Source organism: Sinocyclocheilus rhinocerous, unplaced genomic scaffold (assembly GCF_001515625.1).
Source record: "Sinocyclocheilus rhinocerous isolate Xijiao unplaced genomic scaffold, SAMN03320098_v1.1 scaffold1554, whole genome shotgun sequence".
In the NCBI taxonomy this organism is placed as follows: domain Eukaryota; kingdom Metazoa; phylum Chordata; class Actinopteri; order Cypriniformes; family Cyprinidae; genus Sinocyclocheilus; species Sinocyclocheilus rhinocerous.
The window spans coordinates 457,783-466,764 of record NW_015641022.1 but is presented as its reverse complement, the minus strand read 5'-3'; the positions used below and the strand labels follow the sequence as shown (position 1 = coordinate 466,764).

The following is an 8,982-nucleotide window of genomic DNA, read 5'->3' as shown; positions in this document are numbered from 1 at the left end:
AAATGAAGCTTAGTAGATGACAGAATTTTCATTTTTGGCTGAACTAACTCTTTAATTCTTCATTTGCATGATTAAGTTGTGCCAGATGTGCACAGTTGTCTTCCAAAAAATCTCCATGAAGATTTTATAGCAGAAATCTCTTGCTTTGAAGAGCGCAGTATTTTCATATTAAGCCAGAATGTTAGCACACAAGTAGGGCTGGGTATCGTGTTCGATCCTTTTTAGGCACCGACCGAATTGCCGCGATACTATCGAGTATCGAAAAATGTCTTGTCGTTTGGTACCAAATTTCGATACCTAAGGGGTTAATCTCATCAAAGTCATTGAGCCAGTAAGCGTGCAGCATGCTTGATGTGCCTAAATCAGTGATTGGCTCTGGCGAGGCATCAAGGAAAACACATCTGTGACCATTCATTCACACTGTAGCATCATGCTATATAAGGCAATTTATAAAATGTATACTATGCTTTTACTCAGAACTCACTTTAAACCACCATCGAGTGTTTGTAATAACTTCCGGTTGTGATATAATGAGGGTTTTGGTCATATAATGTTGTAGAAATATGTTTTTTGTAGCCTTTTATATCAAGCTAATCGCTACACCTGCTTAGCATTTCTCATGTAAACACACTGTATTGTTATAAAAATAGGCAGAATCTCGTGAAAATCACATACAAAGCACACACTGTCGTAATCATGTGTTTATTAGCTTCATGTTTCATCCCTCTAAATGTTTTTCTGGAAGTGTAATGCACGTTCATCATCGGAGGTAATGTGTAATGTTATCTTGTTAAAATGGATTTCATAAAATTGGTATCGAAAAAAGTATCGTTCAGGAACTGGTATCAAAGTCAAGGTTTCGGTGTCGGAAATTTTTGAACAATACCCAGCCCTACACACAAGTGTCTGTTTCTGTCAAAAAAGTTGGGTTTCTTCCCTGAAAACGAACACATTTAGGGATAGATCATGAAAAAAAAAATTGTTATCATTCATTCACTCTCATTTCATTCCAAGACCTGTATGATTTTCTGCTTCTAGAAGGATGCAGAGCATCATATGCATAGTCCATACTTTCATGTGTCATATTCCAAGTCTTCTGAAAACTTTGTGTTATGAACATCAAAGTTGAATTTAAAATCTTGACAATCTTGCTTTCCAGCATTCACATGCATTGAACAATATGATATATTCACTGTAGGAGGAAGCCTAAAGATTTTAGGTGAATAAGCTTCGGTCTGTTTCTCTGACAAAGTTTCAGAAGATTTTGTAAATAAAACATGCAAGTCATATGAAGCTCAACACCTTTAGACTTTAAATGTAGAAAACTGGCAATTCTTCAGCATTTTTTTCTTTTTGTGCTCCATAGAAGAAAGTCTCCTTAATGCTGCATTTGCATTATGTTCTGCCAGATGTGTGCATATGTCTAGAAATCTCTATTAAGATTTTATAGCAAAAATCTCTTGCTTTGAGGAGCACGGTGTCCTCATATGAAGCCAAAATGTTAGCACACAAGTGTCTGTTTTGTCGATTGGGTTTCTTTCCCTGCAAAAATAGAAGAAGAAAAAAACAACACACACACACATTTGAGAATGAGAATTCTCTGTTGTTCCAAAACCTGTATGAGATGCAAAAGCACCATAACAGTTGATCTTTGTGTGATGAATTAAAGATGAACTAAAGTTTCAGTCTGTTTCTCACAGAAAGCTATTGCATGACTTGCAATACTGTTTTTAAGGAGCTTGTTTTGTCATTTTGGAGAACAAAAACTTTTGACTTTGAGTATATATTAGTAAAAAAGTAGCCGTTCTTCAGTGTTTTTTCCTTTTTGTGCTCCACAGAAATGATGACAGAATTTTCTTTTTTGGATAAAGTTACTATTAAAAAAAATAGTAGAATCATGGCTTCTCAGAGTGTTCTGGTGTCCATGAAGGATTAGTGGAAATGTCTCTGGTTCCTCTGCTGACTGTCTGAAAGCACGTGCTCTTTCATTCCAGTGTCAGTGACTCGCTGGATCCTGCTGAATCTCTGCAAACGTCCGTGCGTGTAATAAAGGACTAATAGTTTGAGTCATGGCCCCATCTGCCGCTCTGCAGCGCTCAAGACTGTTTATCCCAGCACAACGTGACCTCCTGCTCTTTCACTACAAGTACACACATACTGTACTGAGATGCCAGGGTCTACAGGGTATGTTCAAGTCTCTCAATAATGGACTTCACAGGGTATTTGGCCATCAAAAGTGCGATTCCATATCATAGGGAGCGTTTATGTTCAGTCCGAAGGGTACTGCAAATGACATAGGGAACAAGTGTACATCAATATATCACATCACAGGAAGTGGAGAGGGAAATTTACCCACCAGTCATTGTACACTACTTCTGTAGTACACAAAATCTGGCTAAAATAAATGATGACCCTCAGATGTGGTTTCTACACAGTTCTTCACAGGTATAAAATGCTTGAAAATGTGACTCCTAAATGCAATATAATGACCATGGGTCACACAAGAGTTGAATTAACCAAATCACATTTATTATCTTATTAAATTCTGCATCAGTAAATTGAGGATGTTGTATTATACTAGTATTAATAATGATAATTAAATTAAATGATATATTATGTTATATTGTGTTATATAACAGTTAAGACAAATTAAATGAACCAAGTCACATTTATTTTCACATCAGACATTGCAACAGTCACTTACCACTAAATTGAGGGGTTTTGAGGTTGTTGTATTATAATAATTACATTTATTATATTGTATTATCATTTTTTTTTTTTTATATTTGTATTAATTAAAAAATTTTATATAGTAGTAGTAATGTATACATTTATTATTATTATTATTATTATTATATAACAGTTAGGACAAATTAAATTAACCAAATCATATTTATTTTGATTTTAAACATTACAATAGTCGCGTATCACTAAATTAGGGGTGTATATAATACTACTACTACTAATAATAATAATAATACAGTTATTATTTGTTAATGCTTTTATCAATTGTTATACTATAACTATACGAGTTAAGACAAAATAAATTAACCAAATCAGATTTATTTTCATATTAATGAACATTACTTAAATTTTGTACTTGAGTTTTGTCCATGCTATAATGACCTGTTGTTGCAGGTAATTCTAAATAAAGATTTTTAATTAAATGAATGTGTCATCGTTTCTTGAACGTTACTTTGTGTCATCAGGATCTGTCTCTCTCTCATGGGGAGGATTGAATATCGTCCTGAAGCCTGTGGTGCATATGCTGGTCATGCTACACACCTCATGTAGGTCAGTCAAAAGCTATGAGAGGTGAGCAATGACTGCCGTTCGACTGTGTGCACCATACGGTACTTTGTTCAGATGAGCTATTTAATATGATCTGTGATTATGTATGAGATCTGCTCCGGAACAGTTGGTAGATTACGCTTTGAGCATTTGGTTGCATAGGGTCTGAAACATGAAGATTCAGCATCATAGAGCAGGACCACATTGAACGTAACATTGTCCTACTTTTGTCAGATGACCTTGCATGATTACATTCATTATCTCGGTTTTATCATGCCCTGTTTATTTTTTATATCATCCATGTTTATTTTGATTTCTGTGGAAGTTGGTTTCCACCATAGGATAAAAATAAAAAAGGGAATTGCATCTTTTTATCTCACAATTCTTTTTTTCAGAATTGCAAGTTTATATATTGTATTCTCGCAATTCTGAGAAGAAATGTCCACATTGTGAGGGATAAACTTGAAATTGTGAGGGGAAAAAAGTCATAATTGTGACAAAAACAGTTATATTTTTATTCCATGGCAGAAACAAAAACAGAATTGTGAGATGTAAACAGAATTTAGGGAAAACAGCTTCAAATTGCAAGAAAAAAGTCAAACTTGTGGGGAAAAAGTCGCAACTACTTTTTTATTCAGTGGTGGGGGGAAAATAGAATTGTACGAGATGTAAACATATAATTCTGAATTTTTTTTTTTGAAAATTGTGAGATGCAAATTCGTAATTGTGAGAAAAAGTCAGGATTGTGAGAAAAAAAATTGTGAATACGTTGTATTCCATGGCGGAAACCAAAAGTCAGAATAGCGAGAAGTAATTCAGAGAAGAATTGTGAGAAGAAATTCAAAATTCTGAGGGGAAAATTGCAGGAAGTAATTCAGAGCAGAATTGCGAAATGTGCAGTAAACTTGCAATTACGAGTTTATAATTTGCAATTGCGAGATGAACTTGATTCCGAGGACAGAAGTAATAATTATGAGATATAAACTTGAAATTGTAAGGAAGAAAACTCAGAATTATGGGATGAAAAAAGCCTTTTATTTTTTTATTCTGCAACAAGCTTCCATAGATTTCAGTGTGTCCTGAACACATTGTAGCAAAGTGCCCTGTGAATTGCCTTAGACTAACAGTGTGTTCACACCAGATGCGAATGTAATTATTCGCGCGAGTAGATTACATACAAAGTCAACGCAAAGACGAGAATAGAGGCGAATTTGCGCCAGGCGACGCATTTGCCGCGAACGCACGATATTCGCCTCAATCGCGTCTTCCGCGCAAGTTCAAAAATTTCAACTCGAGAGGAAAATTCGCATGACGCGTTCTCGCGCAAGCCAATCAGCGAAGAGTTTCTTGACACATCCAGTTGAATCAGACAATAGAAGAGAGCATTATTGCAGCCATCTGTTATTATATATGTCTGGAGCATAGAAAACAATTAAAATCAGTTATAGTGGTAGTTGTATTTTATTAGCATGGCTACAGAGATGCTGCTATCAATAATAAAAATAATAGTAATATCAGTGTATATCAGTAGTAAAATGTAACACACATTAATACAGGATCCTAACATTATTCATCCTCCTCTGGATGGTGCTGTGAACCCAGACACGTCGGCGTTTGGCTTTCCATTGTATTTGGGATTTTTTGACAACAGGTACAAAACAGCGATTGTAGTTATCTCCACCATGGTTGATCGCGTTGTTTTTATTTGCGTGAGTGACACGAAAAACATCCCGCGAGTGACGCGATGCGCATATTCGCTTCGCGTCTGGTGTGAACACACCATAAGTTCTGTATATTAGTAGAGGGCTAAGTTTAGGGCTAAGGCCAGCCATTAATAGGTTAATCAGCTCTGATTGTTCTTTGTCGATTAGTCAGTTTCAGCACAAATAGATTACATTATGTGAAGATGTGCTTTAACAGTTGAAGCTGGAGTGTGCAGTGTGCAGCCTGTACGCTGCATGTGATATCTCCTCCACAGCTCTTGCTTGTAGAAATGAAGTGGGCATGATGTAAATGGTGTTGAAGCGTCTCTCTATAAATTAAGATTACATTCACTGCCAACACAGTGATCGTGTGTTAAAGTACATGACAACAAGCACTGTTCTTCCATCTCTCTCCCTGTATCATCCCAATCGACAAGAGTGTCCGTGTTCGCTGGGAGAGCATGCAGCTACGCTGAGCTGAAATCTCACTTGTCACGGTGCAGTGGAATCTCATGCACTGGAAAGAAATGTATGAACTGAGGAAGTCTTGAGTACATTATTTATATTTTCTATTTAATTAAAATATAATTTTTAAATTGAACGGAATCCATAGTAGACATCCATAGTATTTTCCATTTTCATTTTAGTTACAGTTTTAGTAATTTGTGTGTTTTAGTACAGGTGTTATTTTGGTATCATTGAGGTTCTATCATAATTTTTATTAGTATTTAGATTTTTTTTTTACGTATTATCCATTTTCATTTTCATTTTACTTAGTTTTTGTAATTTGTGTTAGTTTTTTTTAATTGTACAGTTGTTATATATTATTTCAGTTTTAATTTTATTTATTTTAATAAATCAAATGGAAATGAAAAATGCTGCCTTTGCAACTAGATTAGTTTTAGTTTACTATAATAACCATTCATTATACATAGCCTTAAATGTATTATTAGGGAAATACCCAATACTTTCATTTTTAAATATTTATTTAATTGTATATTTTTAATTGCAAAATAGGCCACATGAAGACATAATATACAGAGCCCTCCACATATGTTAATAAATTAATTTTTACCCTCATAATTGATTTTACCCTCATGTCATTTCCAACCTGTATAACATTATTACAAACTACTTTGTTTGACACGACTAGAAATCAGTGGTTAAGTTGTATTTACAACACTGTTCCAGAACAGTTCAACCCAAATATTCAGATGTGTGCAGCACATTTTATGGAGGACTGTTTCCTGAACCTTGGAGAGTAGACTACAATGCAGGCTGTTCTGACTCACAGCCAGTAAGTACGTTTTCATATTTAAAGGATTTGCCACTTGACTATTCAAACGCGAGTTTTGAGCAGTGTAGAGCTTTGTAAAAATCGACGCGTTTCAGATAGGCGGGGCATAGAGGAGAAACAATAATGTACAGTATGTGGAAAATAATGTGTTCTTTGAACCTTAAACCGCATAAACACATTTCATTACACCAAATACACTGTACTTTAGTTTCCAGCATAAAGGTTTACCAAACTTGTGTTTGTCCCAGTAACGTAGGGCAGAGAAAGACCCATGGCGTCTTCCTCCACGAGGGTTTATCTCTGATCAACCTCATTCTGCAGGAAATCTGTCAACTGGACTGACCCTCGCTTTTCAACATTCCTTTTCATATCCACTACTCAACACAATAACTGACAAATAGCCAACAAACCCATGCAAGTTCTGGCGTTTTCCAGACTTGAGACAAACATAATCCATATAATTGGTGCTTTTAATGTAGACCACAAAAAAAAGACGTGAATGAGTCAGAACGGAAGAACAAGCATGTCAAGTCATTTTAATAGAAGATTATTTTCCTCAAGCCCATTTCCAAATGGCCTAACTGTTGAGCGATAGCAAATTGGTCATATTATTCTCGTGATTATCTCCAACAGTGTTTTCCTTTGTTCTAACTTCTTTTAACCTTGCCCGTTTCAGGCGGATAAAAGTCCGATCAGACTTGTGCAAGACGAGCATGGAGAGCGCCAACACGACACCGGGTGACCGAGAGAAAACGCAAGCGTGGTTATGGATCATATTTCAGCATTCGTTTTCGGCTGTTGTAGTTTTAAAAACATGATTTATTACAGGCAGGCTGAGCGCAAGTAGTAATTAATGATGAGGATGTAGGTGAGGAAGAGGGCAGGAAGTAGCCACTGCTTTTTCCAGGCACTGTGCTCTGTGGTTATTCTAGTTATATGAATGCTGTTTAGACAAAATGTACGAGGGATGTGCAAAACTGTGTAATTTTGAAAGTGACTTGGTTGCCTGAACAACATGTCGACTAACCGCCTTAAGGGGATAGTTCACTCAAAAATGAAAATTGTCATTTACTCACCCTCATGTCAATCCAAACCTGTATGACTTTCTGTTAGGGCTAAACAATTTATTATTATTGGGAAATTATTGTTTAGATAAATTGTGATTATGATATTCAAACTGACTTTTTTTTGGTTTGTTTTGCTTGTTTGTTTGTTTTTTGGCCAAAATATCAATATTCTAAATAAATAAACAAACAAACACATATATTATTATTATTATTAATAAATAATTATTATTATTTTAAACAAAACAATAAATGTATTCCTATTGTAATAATACTATTTTTTGTACAGTGAAAAAGCTAACAAATAGTACGTTTTTATATATAATTGTATGCAATTTTTATCAAAAATGTACATTTATAATGCTAATATTTATGTCTTAATTTATTTTAAAAAAAACATTGTGATAATTTTCAAAATATCTTCTTTTGTGTTCCACAAATGACAGTCAGTCATACAGGCTTTAAATGATAATTGGTGAACTGTCCCTTTAATAAGGAAGGTCTTTATAATTAGTTTGATTAGACTCATTTCTTAGGGGGCTTTACATGTTATTTATTTATGCTTTCAGAAAAAGTTACATGGACTGTGATGGAATGGAATACTTTAAAGTGGAGCTTTTTCAAACATGTTTCAAACACACACACTGCCCAGAGTGCGGAAATTTGTCCTTGTACCAACCTGTTGGGCATTATCTATTAATATGCTGGCCGTGGCTCCACACTAGTTTTCATTCAGGTCCTTGTGACAGAGTGAAAACACCCTGCAGATGCCCTGTCCTCCAGTGTCCTTTTCCTTCCGTTCCCTTCCCCTTACACAACCGGGACATAAGAGCAGCATTCCTTACCTCGAGATATGAAATAAAATAAAATATATATCTTATATATTTTGTTTTTATTACATATACACTACTTTTCAAAAGTTTGGGGTCAGTTTGTTTTTAAAAAGAAAAATGTCTGCTCTCAAAGGCTGTTTGATTAGACTCATTTCTTAGGGGGCTTTACATGTTATTTATTTATGCTTTCAGAAAAAGTTACATGGACTGTGATGGAATGGAATACTTTAAAGTGGAGCTTTTTCAAACATGTTTCAAACACACACACTGCCCAGAGTGCGGAAATTTGTCCTTGTACCAACCTGTTGGGCATTATCTATTAATATGCTGGCCGTGGCTCCACACTAGTTTTCATTCAGGTCCTTGTGACAGAGTGAAAACACCCTGCAGATGCCCTGTCCTCCAGTGTCCTTTTCCTTCCGTTCCCTTCCCCTTACACAACCGGGACATAAGAGCAGCATTCCTTACCTCGAGATATGATTGGAATGGTAATATACTCAAGATCAAATTAAGTCAGAGCCTGTCTTAGTAGGCCACGATGAGCATCTGCGGCACACAAGATGATTTAAGCACTATTCAGACTGGATTAGTTGTCCAAATGGCATTTGAGTTTAAATGAAAAGGACGTCTGTGATCTCCTGTACTAATTCAGACGAGATTGAGTTATATGTAGTTGATGGGAATCCAGCAGTACTTGATTTTATTTGAAAACTGCTATTTTGAAAACATATAAATTTACCTTTAGTATGTCTATGACTTTAGCTTCTATATAATTATATATATATATATATATA

The 8,982-nt window shown here is 35.2% G+C and overlaps 1 protein-coding gene across 1 annotated transcript in view; it reads left to right on the top strand.

The window, feature by feature from the left end:
- The first annotated feature begins 3,215 nt into the window (after positions 1-3,215).
- Positions 3,216-8,982, top strand: part of adarb1b (adenosine deaminase RNA specific B1b) — a 90,096-nt gene continuing 84,329 nt past the window's right edge. The window contains exon 1 of the mRNA XM_016570303.1: positions 3,216-3,315. The gene's annotated coding sequence lies outside the window, so the exon portion shown is untranslated. The remainder of the gene's footprint in view (positions 3,316-8,982) is intronic.